General features: G+C 39.6%; 1 long non-coding RNA gene across 2 annotated transcripts in view; it reads left to right on the top strand.

Moving 5' to 3' along the window:
- The window catches only part of LOC138687230 (uncharacterized), a 42,635-nt gene extending 22,204 nt beyond the window's left edge, over positions 1 to 20,431 (top strand). Inside the window, exon 3 of one of the 2 annotated variants that reach the window (XR_011326468.1) lies at positions 20,006 to 20,431. This is a non-coding gene — a long non-coding RNA (uncharacterized lncRNA). Of the gene's footprint in view, positions 1 to 887; positions 3,100 to 20,005 lie in introns of those variants that run through there. The other variant, XR_011326467.1, reaches the window with a different exon arrangement.
- The last annotated feature ends 314 nt before the right edge of the window (positions 20,432 to 20,745 follow it).

Genomic DNA, 20,745 nt, shown 5'->3' with positions numbered 1-20,745 from the left:
CCCTTCTGCTGTCCTTGCATGCAGGAGGCTTAATATTTTAAAACACTCTATCATGGATTCGATGACTTTGGCCCAGTACTTTCTGTTTATTGTTAATAAAAGTCAATAGAAGTGTGGAAAAGTACAAAATGTCAACCTATGACCTTATGAAATCCATGGCAGTAGAGAGAAAAGAAAGAAAACCCACCCTTTGGTACATGCTTTGTCCCTCATGCTGTGTTGGGATCCAGAAGCAGAAATCTTTTCTCAGGACTGGGGCTTAGAAAGTCAAGAATTTTGTCTGTCTTTATTTTCATTACAGTTAGTTAAATCCTTAGGCTCCTGTTAACACTGAACTCCAAGTTGATTTTTTGTTAAAATGCTGAAACCTAATTTTCGTTTAACAATTTTCTGTTTGAGGCCAACATCAAATTAGTGTGTTTTCCACTGGCAGACCCCAGTAATTTGGTAGGCAGGAGGCTCACACATACTTAAGTTATTCAATACATTTTGTTATACTCTGTACAAAAAACCTAGTCAGAAAAGCCTGATTTATGATATTCCTCAGGTTTCCTGTTACTTTAAACCACTAACATCCTATGGCCAAGCCCTTCATAGGCAGCCAGCACATCTGGCCCAGAGTGGTTCTGTCACCTATCGCCAAAATGCCATATTTATAATCAAGTCATAATAGAAAAGAAAGAATTGCTTATGATGAAAAAAAAAAAAAAGAAACAGAAAAAGGCAAAGTTATCAGTGGACATTGGTAAATACGATTGGGTGTTTTTTTCAAAACATATGACCCAGACAAATTAAAGCACGTAGCATACTGAGCAGGCAGATTAGACGGGTGCAATCATCTTTTCTGGCCTAATTTTTAACGTCTATTTTGTTTTTCATTTGTACAGACAATCCAATCCTGGCTGAAGCCAAAGCTACACAGTCCATCTGAAATCCCACCTGCAATTCTGCAACCGCTTGTTGTGTAAATAAGTGAGGCTGCTCCTCCCAAAGTGTTTTTTAGCTGGTCTCCTTGGGGATTTAAGGCTTATGCAATCCTTGTGTCTGTGTTGTATCTGTGCATCCATCTGTCAAATTTGATCAATGAGACAGAGTCTCCCAAAATACTAACTTCCTACATGTTTCATAAAAATAGTTAGGGCAGAAATTTGAATTAATGTCCTCCTTAAAGGGAAAACTGGGGTGGACATCCATGCTGTAGAAATAATATGCAAATCCACAGGGCAAGAAATTAGGTTCACAGCACAAATCCTTAATTTTTCTCATAAAACAACATGCTTAAAAAATAGCTATAGCAACAAGAAGTAGAAAGACCTGCAAATTTCAGCTTGGTACAGGCTGTGAAGTCAGGCAGTGGTTTGGGGGTGTCAGTACATATAGGCTGGCATGAGCACGGATTTAAGTTGTGTGTACTCCTAAAGGGCACAGGCAAAGCTGGCCGTATTTTCTTCTCTGGAAGATGCATTTTGCAGAGACTAATTTTTACTCAGGGAGTCATAAAAGAAACGTATAGATGATAACGAACAGATTCTCAGCTGTGTCAAACCCTGGAACACTGCTATGGAAATGTGAAGAGCTGTAGAGGTTCAACATCTTTGAAAATCTGATATATTTCTGAATATTTCTAGTCAGCTTCCTCCACCAAAGGGATATGAAATTTTCCAAATCTGTGCCAAACTCTGACGTTCACAAACTGTTTCTCAAGTGGATTTGGATGATGTAACCAATAACCATGAAACTCTCCTCCACTTTCTAAATTACATCTGGTTGAGATGAATTTCTATACGGATAATACAACGAAAATGTGAAAGACTATATTTGTTCTAAACCTTATTATGCAGTGTGTTACAACATAAAAGTCCCTATGGTAACATGGCATAATCTAAAGCAACTGCATGTTCACTCACGAGAGATCCTACAGTTTTGCCATTTTGTTCTTAATTATCCCTGGTGGATAAACTAGTTGAAAGACTGAGCCAACTTCTCCATCCTCAAAACCAATGGAGCAATGCTGATTTACATCAGCTGCAATCCTTGACTGCAGTTTACAAAACAGTTATCAATTAATTTCCTGCATCGTTTCTCCAGAAACACAGTGGAAGTGCAGTCTGACTTTTTTTTGACCTCCAATTCAGCAAGTTATCTTCATGCAGAAAATCGTTTAAGCACATGTTTAACTGCAAGCAAATGGTTAAACATGTCTTTGAGGTTCAGATAAGTGCCTGAGTGTTGTTAAAATGGGACATTGGGGGAAGCATCCACCTGGTTTGTATGTTCACTCAAGAGGATGATCTTTGCAGGACCGACAAAGGACTTACCAGCTCTTAATGATAATAACGCCTCTCGTTGCTTCTTTTGGCAATAATTTTGCAAGTGTCTCTCAGAAGAATTAGATCACAGTCAGTCCCACCTTAACTACATATTTGCTAGCTGAATAAACAGGATGAAATTGGACCGATGGTCAAGTCTGCTGGCAGAATCGAGCGCTTTCAGTGCTGTAAGACTGGTTCAAAGGGTGCAGGGTATTCAACCAGCCTCTCGCATCCCAGGTTTTGCCCTCTGCTAAAATTATGTCCCAGCAAATGTTTTCAGTGCTGCCCTCACCGTCGCTACCAGTAATGCGCAAACCAGAAAGACAAATTCATTCATATTTTAAATAGCAATCTCAGTAATATTAATTGCACAATAAAGAAGAATTTGTTCCAAGTATGCAGCCAGCTATTTATTTGTGTTCAATTATGAGTCATAAATCTTTAATTTGACATTTAAAGCCTATTTTAACAAACGAGATTTTTTTTTTTATTTGCAAAGTGCCTAATCAGATGGGTTTTCTGAGCTATTTAAGCAGCTCCGAGAAATGCAGTCTCTGATGAATATTTCACTGCTCGAAACGTAACTTTTCCCTACCTAAGCCAAACCTGCATTGTTCCTTTATTACATGAAAGTGCTCAAAACTTTGCTTTCTCCTTTCAGCACTATTCTTAAATATAAAGAGAAAATGAAAACAGAGGATCAAAATTAATTTTGAAGATAGGTCACTTCCTGAACAACTTTCTGTGCCTTTTTTCATACCACTTGTCCCTCCCTGTGTACCAATGTCTGAACCATGTGGAATAGCTCTTAAAATGGCATATTGGATAAGAGGGAGGACAAATCTGCAGTTAAAACATGGTACTGAGAGAAGCATGCTTTCTGACTATGCAATTATTTGGTGGGGGTTTTTTGGAGCGACCAAACAAGGTATTCAGGTTGTGGTTTCACAAGCAGTAGTATTTGTGCTGTATGTTGATAATTCAGTTACAAGTATATATTTGAGCTGAATTACCTTTCTCCTAGCTTCTGGTGTCCCAGTTCTCCACCTGCGAAATAGAGTCATTTCATGTCTCTCGTTAGGCAAATATACGTGTAGAAGCAATGAGGTATTCAGATATTGCTGTAATGGGAAGCTATAAAGAATCCAGATACAGTCATTCATTAGTATAACAGCTTTTCGTATAGCTCAGCAGAATGATAAAGAGTAGGTGGAATGAACTACTGCAGGACCCATATTTTTTAAATTTTTATCCCAAGTTGCTTGATCCCATAAATAGCTGGAGAAATACGTAAGAGGAAAAATCTCAAATTAACTGTTGTAGTCTTGGGTACCATTTGCCCTAGTGCCCAGACACACATTTGTATCTGTGAGGTTTTAGGCGTGAATAGACTTAAAACACAGTTAATGGTGCCATTCATGGAGAAAGGTGGTCAGGAGATAATTTTGTATTCTTTGTATGTGCCAAACCCAGATGCTTAATCATTGATGAATGTAGAATGAACAGTTAAATACAAATATAGGGGTTGCACACTCATATTAAAAAGTTGCCGTTGGTCTTTGTTGGTAGAAGATTCACTCCTAATGGAGAAGAGCAGAGCCGATGAGGCCACAGTCTCCTGGCTCCAGAGCTACTAAAGTAAAAGAAAAAAAAAACCGGGGGAGAAACGCAATCTTACAGACAGACGTGAAGAACAGAAGCATGTCAGTGACCACTTGAAGATATCAGGGTAAGAGGAACTTGACTTAAGGGTCTAAAGAGAGTCTTATCAGCCGGGAAGGGCTGATAGAGGAGGATTGATGGCATTCGTGTGCTCCCTGGTAATGACCTTCCTGCAGCCATCGCTTTTCTTTCTCAAGGGCTTTGGTGGCCCAAGAACGGCGGGGGCTATCATTTAGATAATTGTGATTTTACTTCTTCCTTTTATCGAAGGATTTTAAAAACTTAAATCAGAGCTGGTGGCAGATCTGGGATTGTCCATAAAGAGCATGCACAGATCGGGTACAAGAAAGCAGTGACTCTGGAAGATTTCTACAACTGAATTCATTCTTTATGCCATTGATTTCCTGGTGTTACACTGATGAATCTGGCCCTTAGCATTTATGAAATACTTTCAGAAAGCAGGACTGTACACCGACGTTAATTACAGTGATTTTATTTATTTATTTATTTATAGGATTCTCTTGCTTTGTCTTCATATGACATATGCATGTATAAGAGTGCGAATTTAAGGCACATGCGAGGAACTTTAGAAAATGTTGCATGTATTTCTGGCTAGGATCTGTGCATCAGCCAGGGCCATCATGTAGTGGAGCAAGTATCAGCATCAGCTTCATCTTTAAATTCTCAATTTTCCCTGCTTTTCTTACTTTACCATAGATTCTTGTGGTATGGTTTTATTTCTTTCCTTTTTTATTTTTAATAATACCAATAAAAAAGCAGGAAAAAAAAATCTTCATTGGAAATATTTGAAATATTCTCCACTGGAAAAATAATATCCTGTAATAGATGGATAGTCATGTAAACACACCGCTGCCTAGCACAACACAACCAGCCTGGATTCATGGGTATGACTTCAGATGGCATAGCGGGGAGGCAGGAGGACTTTCGCAGGGGATTAATAGACCAGGTTTGAACCTCTGGGGATGTCGGGTCCAGTTTGGGCTCTGGTTGGGAGGGAAAATAAGTATGGTGGTCTCATTACTCCTCATTACAAAAATCAACCACATGATTTGGTACCGTTGGCAGCCCTTCGTTAGATAAATCCGGGTCTAGAATAACAAGGGTTACTGCAAGCTAGACTTGAGGTGCGTTGGCAGGGAGGGGAAGTTTGCACAAAGCCTGGCTGTACCGAGGCCAGTGTTAACAGTCTCTTTACTTTCATTTGCTCTGAATTCACTCATATATTTGCAATCAAAACAGTTTTTAAGTCTTTAAAAAAAAAAAAAAAGGGGGGCGGCGGGGAGTAAAAGAGAGACAGAGAGACAGCTTTTGAATTGCAAAAGTTATAACAGATCCCATTCCTGACAAGTTTTATTAGTGTTCAACTAAATCCCTCAAGTCTATCTTTAAATTAGCTGAATTAGAAAAGATGTAAAACTAATCAGAATACTGCCGTCTAGATACTCCTTTGTCTGAAATATAGGAACTTTATCTTCTGGTAGAATCATTACATATGTTATCAGTTATAAATAACCATTTATAAAGGATTAGTAAATCAAGTAGTTTGCATTTCTTGAAAGAATATATAATCACATTAATTTTTCCCAATTAAGCAATTTCAACATTTTAATCTCAGCAAATTGCATTTCTAAAAAGTTCCCTGGATTTCATAAGCATTTTGCAGTACAGTTTGCTACACACCGCATCTGAACAAATTAGGGTGAATGTATATATATACATATGTATCCCCCCTCTCCGTCCCAAGAGAGTCTCAAATGAGCCAAATATTCAGCTGATGTAAATCAATGTTGTTCCAGATACTTTTAGACATGATATACTGCATTAAATCAACAGTCAGCCTTCTACAACTGACTCCATCACTATGCCTGGTTGAAGCTGTAATTAAAGTCTGTGTTGCTCAGGAGTCAGTACCCAGCAGCCTCAGAGGATTAATTAGGTCTGATATTTATTTCTTTTGATACGAAACCCAGATGTGTGCAGTTAAGCCAAAAACCATAGGGAGAGCCATCCTGCTTTTTTTTCCAGTGGACAGAGGAAAAGCAGTGTTGCCCACCCAGAATTAAAGAACAGAAGCAAATAATTATCATCATGGAACAATTTGGCAGTGGTGTGGTTTCATAATCTGCTAAGCCACTTCACCTGCCTGATTATGAAATAATTCAGATGACCTCAACTTTTTTTTTTGTTACCAAGTATTGTAAATACATATATGTGTGTTGATTTATTTGTCTGAAAGCTGGGAAGAAAAATATGGAGGGAATACTCTTGGCCTCTATGGTTATAGAAGTAAATCAGCTTGCACTTCACTTTATGTTCTTCGCTGTGTTATAAAAATACCCGTCCATTCAGTAAAGGGCTTACCTTAATTAATAAGATGGGAAAATAGATAGTGAAAACACTCTAAATCATGAGCAAGTGTAGTACCAGCCTTGGCTCCCACTATGGAAAGGACATCTCCAGCGGGAAAATGCAGTTCAGGTTGTATGCACCCCTCAGAAAATTCACCGAGTCAGGCCAGCATGAAAGGAATTCACATGAACCATGAAACAGCTTCATATGATATCAATTCAGGCAACATTTCTTATTCAACTTTTTCTTTCAATGGGAAAAATGATCCACTCCCATAGATATAATTCTGATTTTTTCATTATAAAAAGAAAAGCAGCAAAAAGGGGTGGTTTCCAACCTTCAAACCAAATCTAATTTTTGGTGTGCGTGAGTTATTCGTTCCCAGCCCATGCCTCCCCTTCTTTTCCAGTGATAAAATGTAAGAAGTAAATCTACAGGATTAGGGAACACCCAAAAACATATATTGAAAAGAAATAGGGAAAGATCAGACCATTATGAAACTTCTCCCCTTATTCCAGTTGAAAGCAAGCTCTGAACATTTTCAAAGTAATGTGAAAATTCAAATTTTTTTCTAATAATTTCTGTCAGTCCTTTCTTGTTGTGTACCTGGGTATTGATTCAGAGTAACGAGACGCCCACTGATTTCACTGGGTTTTGGATGAAATCCCTAGGAGAGATTTGAGCCAGTGATCTAATGATAAAAGACTGGAAAGCCCATTCCTTTTCCCTGATGCAGCTAGCCAGCATATTATACTGGAGATATGCAACATTTTTCTCCTCTGAATAATTCCTATAGAACTTTGTGAAGACTAGTTTTTCCCTCTTTCTCATTGATTGCATCAGTGTATTTTACAGTATCTTCATATATTTTGGTTTGCAAGGGAAAAAAAATGGACTAGAAAACAGTAGATGGTTTGGGGTTTTTTTGGGGGATGTTTCTGATATTTGTTTTTCAGGTAGACTGTCAAAAGCAGGCTCTTGCATAGTTTCCTGGAGCATTTCCTTGCTTCTTTGCAGCTCATTAAGCTCCATTTTTTTGTTTTTCTTGGGGATTTTTCAGCCCATCTATGGGGCATCTCACAGGTCTCCACAGCTCCAAATGTCAGCTGAAAAAACAAGCGCTCTCTTTTTAGCTCTGCCAGTTGATGCAAGACACATCAAGACTCAGGTAAAAGGGGGAAAAAAAGACAAACCCACTGTATTTGGAGTCAGGAGCAACCGCAACTGGTAGATGTCCTAGTCCTCCTCCCCTTCCAGGTTCTGGAGAACATCAGCCAAACTGACCTCAGCAAACGGGTACGACGTCCCTCTCTGCTCTCCCCAGGTCTCTGCTCTGCTTAATACTGTCAGAAAAGTCTCCAGCAAACATTTGTAATTGCAGGGAGAAAGAACACTGCTGTCTTTATTTTTTCTAACTTGACATCTATCAAATTTAGTTTAAGTGTTCCCCTGGGTCAGTTGAGTTGCTGAGCTATAAACTAAAAATAATTAAAATAAAATATTAAAAAAACCTCAAGTCTGCTTGCCAGGAGCGTATCGTTGGGAGTTAACAGCTCTCAATCATGTATTTCAGAGTGTTAGAATAGCTGAAATAAGACAGGGAGGCTTAATACAACATAAAACTGTAATTCTTTGATGTTTTGATGCTACAGGCTTGATTCTTGCACTTCGGGACAAAACTGATTTCTGTGACAGGCATTCAGAATCCAGATGCATTTTTTTGCTTTAATCCTACAGTTGTTAATATACATTTTATAGGACTAGCTTAATGAAAAGGAAAGGCAGGGCAAGGTAGAAGGAGTCTTTCTGATTAATATCTCAGATAATTAAAACCTCACCCTGACAATTCTCATAAGGCAGAAGACAAGTTACCTTTTCATACTATAAAAGATGACTTTGCCAATTTATTGACCCCAGCTGATGTATCAGCTATCACCAAAATTGGAAATTCTAGCTACAATGACTTAAATTTTGGCTTAAACCCGACCAGACAGACAGCATGTGCCCAGACTGGTCACATTCATAAATGTCATAAAAACCATACTTGTTCTATGACATGCATGAAATAAAATTCTCAAACAAGACATCTCTAACCAGAAAGGCATGAAACAAAAATCTTGAACCACGTGACAGGGAATGAGGACTGCTAAAAATGGTATTTTGACATTGGTGGACTGCTGAAATAAAGCTTCTCCAGGCATAGCTTTAACATTGTTTTTATTATTTTTATGATTCTTATAGGCCATAGAAACCACGTGAGGTAAGACAAAAAAAAAAATCAGTCAAAACGTGGTTCAAAATTTTTGTGTAAGCCGTTCCACTGTAAATGTAAAGATAAAAAATTAAATCAAGGATCACGTTCAGGGGATCTGAGTAGAATCAGTCATCAAGAGGTGCATAATATGCAACTAAAGATCTAACCCATGTTAATTTGGACTCTAACTGAGTCCGTCTGCGCCTAATGCTTTTGCTTCTCATTATGTATCTTCTGCACTTTAATTATAGATTTCTTTTCACACCTGGTGAAAAAAAAAATAAGTTCATCTTATCTTTTTCACTACAAGCATGTTATCATTGAAAAACTCTCCTTTCTGGAAAATGACTTTTTTTTACAAAACTTTTTCATTATCAATGCTTTTATTTCTCTTTTGAAAAATTATTGACTTCATATTTTGGTAAACACTCTTAAATATAACAGAATTGTCTATCTGAAAATGATAAAGCCATAAAGTTGAGAGGATTGCCTGCCTTTAACCTTCAAAAGTGGAAAATTCATCTTTTCAAGCCCTGCAAAACAGGAATAATTTTAATTTTTTAAAAGTGGCATTGCAAATAGCTCTAAATCAAAACCAGACACAGTATCATTACTTTGTTCTTGTCAACACTGCTGAATAGCACTCTCCCCAGCTTTAAACGGAGCCTGTATCTCACCTCCAAAATAATTGCACTCCTCTGATACAAATTGCCTCCTCATAACGTGGGGCCAAGCTCCCTTGCAGAGGGGATGTCCTGGAGTCAAGGGAGCTACACCCACGGATGGTTTGGTCCATAGCTAGCCGAGGATTTGGAAATGAAATGTGCTCCAGCGTACAAAATAGAGGTGGTTGGGAATTTTCCAAGGTACTCATTTGGCGGGGTGTCACAGAATGGCAATTTGTTGAAACTGAAACCATTCACAAGGGAAGGTCTGTCTGAACAAAGCTCCCAAGTCAAAGTGAAAAGCAAAAACAGAAAAGCAAGTAAGATAACAAAAAAAAAAAAAAAAAAAATATGGAGGAACAAAGAGCAATTAGAGAAACTGCCCCTTTCCGACAGTCCTGGAGGAGAAAGTTCAGGGGTCTGGCTCAATGTGATTCTTGCCTTTCTTGCTGTAAATGACAATTTATGCAGAAGAGTTTTTTAGAACAAAATTACAAAGTCGAATTGGAATAGAACAACAAAAAGTAAATTTGCTCAGTCTGATCTCTTGAAATGAACCATTCCTGGACTTTTTTAAATTTTGATTTTTTTTGCCTATGTCTGCAGCCATGTTTTGTACTTATTGCCAAGAATTGCTAAAACACTGTGTAAAATCTAATTGATCAGAAATACCCAATTCAGCCACTAGTACATGATTAAGCAACCAGTACCTGCAGGAAATTTTCTGTCAAGCTTATTCTTTACTGGAAAATCGCTCTCTTTATAATCCACTTTTTCAGAAAAGTTACCTGCTGTTTGTGTTGACTTCTTGAAAAACCAAACATAACCAACCCAAAGTATTTTAGGACTTTGAGGCAAAATGATAAAGAAGAAACAATTCCCCATTAGAACTTATAAGAACTGCCTCAAGAATGGATTTCCTGAGTTAGTTACCTTAGAATAAGGTAAAGTGGCTTTAAAATAGTGCCAGAGGGTATTTTGAGTGAGCAGATGCTGCTGTTCCCCTTTTTTACAGGCGTAACCGAAAGTTTATGGTTCAGTCACGACACGCTTGCTCTGCGGCAAGGAATTATGACCTGGCTGTCCTTTGCCGCTAATTTCAGTGAGATATTTTCTCTCCTCTGGGACTTTGCCTTCCAGTTCTTGAAGGAGAAGAAAAACAAAAGCAGGCTGAAGTGAACATGCACATGGTAAAATCAGACTTGATACGAATGCAAGTCTCCTGATACCCGGTATAATCACTCATTTTTGTATCAGATCTGGTTTTGGTCTTGCGTAGGTTGAATGTATTTGCTATGGTCGTGATATATGTCAGGCAGTAAAGACGTGTGAGTTAAAGCTGCCGTTGGGTTGGTCCTGCAAGGTGGGAGGATGGAGACCTTCAGTCAAGGTGGGATATACACAACCAGTATTGCACAAATCATGAAGGCTGCTGGACGTCTAGGAAAAGACATAATATCCCGAGGGCTGCAAATATTGACTTATTAACTAGCTGTAGGTAGATTTGGCTGCAGTCAGGTCTGGGATGAATTTAACCCCTGGCTCAGTCAAATGGGATTTAAGCAGCTCTTGATCCCAGAGGGAGCACCTGACCCTCGATGGATGCTGTCACCAACGTTGTGGTTTTCTCCTTCTTTGTTTCCCACCCTCAGCAGAGGGAAGAGCCAGGAGTTGCTATTCCTCTGCATTTGCAAGCAAAAAGGGAGGCGGATTTTAAGGTCTCCTTCCTGAAGAAACACTATCTTTCCTTTCACCCCCATATTCTTTCTCCCCCTGTTATCTCCACCCCAGTTCTTTCCTTACCACTAGCCTGGAGAGGGAGAAAACAGACAGAAAGAAAAGAAAAGAGAGAAATATGCTGCCTGGATTGGAAAAGTCATCTTTTCCCAGGAGCAGCGTAATAATGTTAATGGAAGGGAGAACGGGAAAGAGGAAATGTTTCGCTAACGTGGAGAATTTCTGGCCTGGGTTCTTTCTGAGGCCTGTTTGTCAGGGGGAAAAGGAAATTGGTGGCTGGATGAAATATGAGCTGATGCAGCTGCAATGCCTTTAAATACAAGCTTTTTTAGGCACACTGGTGCTTCAGTTTGGGGATATAAGCAGATGCTGAATGCCTTTCCCTACTTCACATGGGGCCTTTGCGTGCTGTGGTTTTAAGACCAGTGTTCAGGTGATAAAAAAAAAAAAGGCGGGGGGGGGGGATGAAATGTCATTTTCGGAGAGGCAAAAAATACTTCAGGCTCTTTGGTGTGTAAGTCATAAAGGGCTTTTTGTGCACGGGTAGTCAGTGCAGTGTCAAGAGAAATCACTTGCACAAGGTGGAGTAACACTATCTGAAATTAAATTCTGGCCTCCATTTACAAGTAACACTTTAAGGTTAAAAAAAAAAAAAAAAGCTTTTTCTTTTCAAGAAATTGAAGAGAACTAAGAGACGGCCCCTCCTCCCCTCCAAAAACATACCCTTGGTTTTTCTTGCTATCCATAACATGGCAACACCAAGCATTAGGTAATTAGCAGAGCTCATCAGCCAGACCTAATGAGCACACGACAACTTTATATGGTGGAGTGAAATCTGGGTGGAGGTTTAGGGCTGCTCTGATCTGAAAAAGTTTGAACTGAAAAGGTTTGAACTCTCGTTCTATGGCTTTCCAGGCTCTTTGAGCCTGATTCCTATTTACACTAAGTTTCCTTAGCATAAAGGGGCCTTCAAGTGGGCATGCAGTGAAGGAATATTTCAAGGCAAGGAGCATGCAGAGCGGGCTCTTGCTACCCTCCTTGCACCTTCCTCGGAACAAGCCCCTCACTGTTTTCTTACAAGGGTGAAATGCCAGATGTAGCTCTAGTCTGAGGTGGAGGCGAAAGGCTCCGGCTCTTACTCCTATTGAAGCTCTTTTGCACTGCACTGGTATGCCTCAAGGACCTAAATAATTACTTATAGGGTTTTTTTTCTGGATTGGCTTTTTTTTTTTTCATTCCTGCTCCTGAAGTTCTGATTTCTTACTCTTTCTCCATTGCTGGAAAGACAAAAAGTCACCTTGAGCTGGTCGTCCAAGGTGGAAGCTGTGTTGACACGCTCTGGAGATGTCATTGAAATATAAATAGCAAATAGATGATTAAAAATAGTTCGTCCCCTCGAATGATTGCTTTAGAATTTAAGGATTATTCCCAGCTTCTGAGACCTCCTTGTCTCAGTCCTGTCTGGGACCCTTCATTTATTTTTTAAATGCCAGCCTGTGTTCCTCACTCCTAAGGAAATTAGCGCACATTAAATACCCTGCAAAATCTGGCTTTTTGTCCAAAGACAGTCACACAGTTTTCTGTGACAATATTTATGAACTAAGATTCTCATCCAGTCTACCAAAGTCCCTGAAGAAAACGTTTCTTACTATTTATACCTGCTCCTTTGCCAAGCAAAGATCTCTCAGACCATTGAATAATCTCCCAAAAGATGTATTGGAAACCTGGTTTGGCCTGTTCAATGTAGCTGAACTGATTAATGCAGCCAGTTGTCATTTTTAGAACTAATGATTTTTAACAGAAATGGTCTCCTTTAACCCTCCAAAAATTGGTCCCCAGCTCTTGACTTTGTATAGTTTCTGTCTTTCTTTCTTTCCATATTTTCATAATTTCTATTGAAAGGTTTTGCTATGCCTTGCTTACGAAAAATGTTTCAATATTTCATTTTAATCCAATAACCATTTCAGAAAGAAAATGAATCTGTTTCAAAGCGTTATGATTTTTTAAAGGATCTATTTTGACCTCAGAATATTGAAACTCAGAGTAATTGCAAACACAGGTTTTCAACAATCAAGTTTATTTTCTCTGCAGAAAACCTCACCCATATGCCTGCAGGGAATAGCTGCATTTGCCAAATCCAACTTTTGGTGCACAGAAGAAGTGGGATATATAAATAGAAAGTGTAAGCTTTTGGATATACAAAATGGGTTTGTAATTTAAGGCCTCCCAGCCGGTGGCAACAATTGTCCATGTCTTGTGGGGTGTCAATTTTCCCTCTTCTCTTTATTTGGCTCAGCAAGCCGCCTTCTGCAATCACAGTTTAAAGCCTTGGCTTCTGCCTCCTCTGTCTCCTATCTCACGTTGAGTCGCTGTCATCCCAGGGAGCTGCAGGATGCTATCCACTAATCTGATGCTGCAGTCTCCAGGCCTGCGGTGGGATATTGAAAAAAAAAAAAGAAGAAAAAAAAAAAAAAGCTTTCCTAAATGATATACCAAATTACACATTATTTCACTTGACAAACAAAAACTCTTTTGTGGTTAGCAGAATGAATCGTGTACATCATAATTTTGACAGCGAGTACTGAGGTTGAACTGGCTCTTTAAACAATTTCCCTGTGTACGCACGGCTGTTCCAGTTCAATGCGAGCATATGGCAAACACAGAAACTATACTTACTGATGCCAGGGCATGACCAAAATCTATAATAATGTTGTTTACTTTCACCAGCTCTGCAAGAAAGAATGTAGCCTCATGCACTTAAACGACCTCAGAAGAGTCACACTTTTTGCTTTGTCAATAATTTACTCAAAACACACATTGTCCCTTAGAAACATAAGGACCCAAGACGTTTGCAGCAACCGAGTCAAACTCCTCTATACAGAGTCTCGCTTGTCTCCTGGAGAAAACCTAAGGAAATTCTCTCCATGACGTTGGTGAGAGTAGAGGGAGGCAGCAGACAAGCGTAGCTTTTGGAGCACACTTGGCTTACACTCTTTTTGTTGTTGTCATTTCTGATAAAAATCATAATATTTCAAAGTCTTCTACGGCCAGAGCTCTGCCAACTTCCTTCTCCCACTAAATTGGCCGTTCGCGAGCCCTGCCAGGAAAGAACATATTTTAGCATCTTAGCGCTGCGTGGTCTGGCAGGCGAGCGTTGGAAGGCTGAGGTCGTTGGCCACTCCTCTGCAGAAGGTTGTAACATCCAGTGCTCAAGGGGGTTTTCCTCCGCACTTTTGTCAGGCACTAAAGCTGCCCTAATGACGTGGAGCCACAGGACAGTGCAGGCTTTGAAATGCTCGGGGAGTAAACAAGCCCAGCTAGCTGCCTGCGGAAACTCCAGCTCTCGCAGAAAAAACATCCTTCTTCACAACCAAAATCAGAATGTCAACAAGAGAATAGTCTATGTTTCACTTCGGTTCAAAACATTGCAAGGAGAGATGAGGGACAGCCTGAAGGGACAGGATCCCTTAAATAAAGACGTGTGTTGAGGGAACAGGAGTCGAGGAATTTGAGCGACATTGCAGCAATTCATTTAATAGCTTGGATAAATTCTCAGAGACAGCAATTGCAAAGACTAATGCTCCAAAGGTTCAGGAGATACTGTGGAAATGGATCTGCATAAAGTAGTTTCCCAGTTGCCTGGGAAGCACATGGACATGGATTTCAAGCATCAAAGAGTCTTAAAGTTGCGAGGAGCTGAGTTGCACTAACTGCCTTTCCAGGCAATGAGAACCAGGACTCTGCATCTGAGGGCACATTGCTTAAAATCAAGATTACCTCTGCTGGAGACAGTGTATGTACAAGGCTGAAGTGGGATAACCTATTGGTGGAATCATAAATATTTATTTATGGAAGGAGAGAATGTCACTAATTTACATTTCCTCCTTTTTATGCTCCCTAATTCACAGAGTCCTCTCCTATTTCTTAGTCATCAGAGCTACATAGTATATGCACAGCAAAAAAAAAATGATAAAAATTTGAGAAACCAATAAACTCAGTACCCAAATAGAAATGAGATATTTTTCTAGCAGTTAAAACTCAATTACAGTTAAGCCGCATGGTCACTCCAGTCAATAGCTCATAAAATGGGCAATGAACTCACCAGGTTCTCAAGTATTGGATGGATGAGAGAAGGCACCACCAGGAGATGGGCAGATACCCATCTGCAGGGGCTCAAGCCTTCGGGATTTATTAACTGGGGTTCAGCCTGAGCCTTGATTGTCTCTGGGTGGAGGTAAAGCTGTACTGGGTTAATAAGCCCAACTGGAGTCTGTCTGGATCTGCATGGAGCTACCTCAGGTTTTTCTAACCCTTAACACTCAAGTTAGTGTGCAAGAAAATAGAGCATCCACAAATGTTCAAGAGTTGATTTGTACGTCTGTTTTGACCTAGGAAGAGGTAGATGTTACAGGGGCGCATCCATCCTGAGACAATCCAAGGGATCAGCCTCCAGCAGTCCCACGCAAAAAATAATTGAAGAATCAGCTGATAAAAGACATTTACCGATTTGCCTGAACCAGAGAAGTTGGTAAGTCTTTGCAGCCATTGCATTGATGGTGACTCCTTGCATGAACTGGGGGAGAAACCCACATTTATTACAGGTGAAAAATATTCTCAAGAGCAAGATCCAAAGACCAAGGAAGTCACTGCAAGTTGCTCATTTCAAAGAGCTTTGGATCACATTGGCATGTACCACAGGCAAAAGCCCAGTGAACAGATTTTGTTGGAGCCACTGAAGCATGGGTGGATCCAGATCACACTATTCTGCTCATCTTGGAGCAAACCCAAACACAGAGATGTCAACCCCCAGCCCCCCAATGTATTGCTCAATGGTTAGTTTTGATTTCTGCATGTGATACGTTCCTGGCTGGGACAGGGCCACTACTAATAACAAAAATGCAGGCATCAGCAGGGATCACGGCCCTTCTTCTCCTTTGTTTTTTTCTTCCTTTCCTTCTTTTTTTCTGAATAAATGTAATTTAAAGCATAAGGTCCCATTGTTGTCTGGAGGTGCACACTTTTACCAATGTCAGGTTCCCTATTCTTTTAGCTCAGATGTCTTACAAATGGTGTTTTCCATATTAGTACTCAGGTCAGGCAGAACTTAACTCTTGTACTGTTTTGATTTTTGTCTTGGCACTCCAAGGGTTTGCAGCAAAGGGATGTTTCTAGCAATTCTGAAAAGTTCACGTTTGAAAGCTAAACCACACTTTGCTCACTCGGGCTTAAGATTAGTTCCTCTGAGTTGACAATTTACTCTTCTGACTTGTAACCGAAGATCCTTGTTTCAGGTCTCTGGGTGACTCCAAGATGAATTAAGATTTCTCCTCTGCTAAGAAAGCCCCAGTTCTACCAGCAAAAATATTGCTAAAGAATAGGGGATAAAGGGGAATCTGATTCCTCTCTTAACAAAGTATGTAAGTGAAGAGAGAACACCACTGAAATTAATAGACTTAACAGAAGAAATGCATCAAAGAAATTTTGTTTCTCTGTCACTGTGTGGCTATGCAGATAAACCTACAGACACATTTAATCTTTCCCAAAAGGTCAGTGAAATGATTCCCAATCTCTAGTTTCACATGACTTTGCAGCTTCTTGGTTCCAGCTCCAAGGAGAAGTAGAGGTGCTGAAATACAGAAAGATAGGATATCCTCTTTGTGTCACTTTTCCTACTGGAAAGAGGAAATAATGGAAATCTTGTAAGAATTCCCGTTCTCATGAGACTTTGAGCTTCTTTATTCAGACCAAATGATCCTGGCTAGTTCAGATAAGGTTACTTTGGCTATTTACCCATTGTAAAGTAAATTATCAAAAGTCTTCAGACTTGTCCATCGTTAACAAAGGTTGAAAAATCTACCCTCTTTCCCATGACAGGGTTAAGAAAACAATGTTAAAATCTATTTCAGGATCCAAGAGATGCACAATTCAGTGCCAAAAGCATTCTAGTGAAAAGATAGTAAGTTCCTCTGCAGTTTTTCTACCTATGCATGCATTTTCTTTGGAAGTTGTAGAAGTTACAGGGAGAATTCTCTGGGCACGTGTCTATTCAGTAAGACATCCTGAAATCTTTAACAAATGGACATCTTTTTCTGATACGATTTTCCCTCCTTATTCATTATCTCTATTTAAATTGAACCTGGTGGCACGCTCAGGGCAGTGCTTTGTCTCAACCGGCCGGACTAAGCCACAAACTCCCAGCCTTGCCGGTGAGCAATCCTACTGCTAGAGGAGGAAATCTCTGCTTGAGGCAAGAAAATTCACCAGCCTCCTCTCATACCCTTCCAGACAGCCCATCCTGTTTCTTCAGCTGCACGTTGCACCAGGCTGAGCTCCTACACTGATCCTCTTCTTCTCATGCCTTGTCTTAGGGTCTGGCAAAAGAGGAGGACAAGAGGGATGGGGCAGGGAGCTGAGCTCCTCCAGGCACTGTCTATAGCGGAGGCCCATGGAAATACCAGCAGAAGATTTGTTGCATCGTTTGGTGATTTTTCACTGCTCTACTGTACCTCTCTACTCAGACACTCTTTGTTTATTGTATGCCCTTCTAATCCTGGCACTGTCAAAGCCAGGTCCATTAAGTTAGCATTATTATGATTTATTAGCTGTGCATGGCTAACATAGTGTTATGACAGTTGGGATGAGATTAGGTTGCAGGTCAACCTGCTCCTTAGACTGGAACGTTTTCAGGTCTCTCTGGATCTAAGCTTGAGTTTTAGACTGAGGAAGTCCCAGAGGAAAAAGAAAGGGAGGTACGCAGTGCTTCTCCATCCTATACTCATGACATCTCTGATAAATGGTAAGAGAAACCTACTTGTTAGAATGCAGGGGTGGAAAAAAAAAAAAGTATTTGATGAAGGTAGAGGAACAGTGCTCCTTCTCTCAAAACAAGAAGCTCCCAGACCGAGAGAAAACACACTCACATTTTCCAGTCCATGCCTAATTTCAGACATAATTTATGAGATCAAAACACCTTGGTGATCAAAAGTAGGTACTTCTCACGTGTTTCTCATTTTTTTCCACTTCACTGAAAACAGTTGGGTAGACGTTCAATCAGACTCTTTTTACATGCCAGAAATCCCAGCTACATGTATCAGAACTTTCTCTAAATTAGAACAAAAATATTCTCTGGTTTGCCAACTTCTAAGCGCCTTCTTTTATTTTGCCGAGTAATTATCTCTTTGTTTGTCCAGGGGAGTATCTAATAACTCCCTGTTTGTGGAAGGGCACTGACCTCTGAATGAACCAAAAATAGCCCATGCAATAATTTCAACAATATGCTTAATATCTGATTTGGAGGCCCCTTTGGATCCAATGCGTTACATCACTTTGCACCGGGACAAAGCGGAGCGGGACAAAGTGTTGACCCTTTCCCAAGAGGAGAATCAAGTGTTTGCTGGGAGGGAGGAAGGAGGGCTGACGGTGCTCCCCCATCAGTCATTCGGATCCACTGTCGTTCAACGCACACATCCAGTAAATTGTTTCAATCAAGTTGCGGTTGGGAGAAGTATGCTCCGTATAATTCGCTGCAGCCTCCTGCCTGCGGACTCCACTGTTTATAGCATGGCCTTAATTGCTTTTTTTTTTCTCTTTTTCTTTTTGCTCAACTGAATTCATTTAGAAACACAATATAAGTTAATGATAAAATCCTTCACTAAACCACTGATAGCTAAGTGTTGCCTGACTGGGACAGACAAATAGCCCATTTAGTCTGGAATCCTTTATGCTTCTACAAGGCCTGTAATATGTCTAAATTGTGGAATAATATAGCACAGAGATAAATTATTTCACGGCAAAAGCTTATGTATTAAACCCTTCCAAAGTGCAACAGAGTGTAGCAGGCAAGATGATTAAAATAAATGGGTTCTCTTCCAAGCTCTAACGCTGAATTTCTGCGTAACCGGCACTAGTCATTCAGCCTCAGCGAGCCTCAGTTCCTTCCTCCTCTTCTATCTGTCATCTCGATGACACTGCTCTGCTTCCTGCCTGTGAAGAATAAGCTACAACCTTATTCTTAGCCGATATTTTTATTAGCACCTAAATAATGTGGGTTTGAGCTCAATAATGATTTCACGTGGTCTTGTAATAATTAATTAAAAATAGCTTGAGTGATATTTTGATTTCCATATGACCTAAATCCTTCTGCCTAATCTTTCAAATCTACCTGCTTTGGTTATATCCCAAGGCAGTGAGTGCCAAAGATTAACTATATACTGCATGATATTTTTTCCGCAGATTTTAAAGTGTTTCCCTTAAAGGCAGTGATATTTTTTTTCTTTTTTTTTTAATGGGTAAGCAGTCTCATTAGTACCAGGTGATTCATTTAAAGCACAATTACACAGGGAATTCAGCTAATTGATTGGATAACCCTAGATTCATTTGTAAAAACACAATCCTCAAACCTGAAGTGCTTGGACTTAGTGGTAGTCATGTACCAAGAAGTTTACTTTAAAAGCAAACGTTTAGGTTAATGGGATCCATATGATATGAATTCCTAATAACTTTACCATGGGTGGGCTTATCGAACTGCTTATCATAACAGAAGTCGGGCCATTTCAAAGGATCTTTCTTCTGAGACTTTCTGAAGACTTTTCTTTCACCCCAGATCTATAGAAAATTCCACTAACTCTCCATTGAGAAAATATTTGAGCTCCCTCTCATGCCATGATTCAAAGGGATTATTTTCAAAATGTGTATTTTTTAACCCTTTGCTGGCAGGACAATATTAATATATTTAATAGAGACGTGTGAGTCTTTGAGGGGGGAAGAGCTCTGAGCAGGAGTGTTTGCGATGCTACTGCTCTTGGGTCCAGGAGGTCGCATTTATGTATAAAAGTGTTTGGAGGCTTGGACTAAAGATGTTACACTTGCCTATAAACTAAAAGAAGAACTCGAGGGTGATTTGGGCTCACTCAAACCCAGGGAAGTCGCTGCACATCTTCCAGCTGACCTCTGTGGGTTTTGAATCAGATCCATAGAGAGATTCTAACCACTATTTCTAATTACAGAGAGGAATAAATGAGAACAAACATCGCCTAAAGAGGCATTGGAATATTTAGCAATCAAAGGAGCGAGGCCACCTGCACAGTTTGAAAACAGAATTTCCTACGCAGAACTAAATCATCTTAGAAGCTAGCAGAGAAGCTGCTGCTACAGTAACTAACATTTCTTCATTTATTAATAAAAATTTTTAAATTGAAACAATGTTACATTTGCCAGAAAACATGTTACTGGAAACTTAAGTCTTCTCTCTTCTTCCTGAATTATACTAATGTTGATTGCATACTTTTTCCCCCAATATAACTTTTTTTAAATATAGAAAACTATAGAAATAATATTAAACAGCTAAACATGGCAGTAGAGTTTTATATAAATATGTGTGTATGTGCATTTAAAGAGAAATCCAGGATCCTGATAATCTCTGGGAAAGAACAAGCTGCCAGCATCATGGCAGGTATGAAAATTGCCATGACATTTACTGAAGACGGCAGAATAATTCTATCATTACACTTTTGGTATTTAATTAAAACAAAAACATTATCACTCAGCAGAAGAGGTGGACAGCGTCATAAAATATAATCACATGGATAAGATTCCTGCTGGGATAGCTGCATGGACTGGAAGAAGAGAAAAGATTAAAACTGCTAACTGCAGTCATACTTGGCATTGACCTATGGGGACATTAAAGTGATCTACAAATTTGTGAAAAAGAGCGACCAAGAGTAAACATTTAAGGTGACAAAAATAA

This window comes from Haliaeetus albicilla, chromosome 10, assembly GCF_947461875.1.
Source record: "Haliaeetus albicilla chromosome 10, bHalAlb1.1, whole genome shotgun sequence".
Lineage (NCBI taxonomy): Eukaryota > Metazoa > Chordata > Aves > Accipitriformes > Accipitridae > Haliaeetus > Haliaeetus albicilla.
Note: the sequence above shows the minus strand (reverse complement) of the source record. Positions and strands in the feature narration are given on the sequence as shown.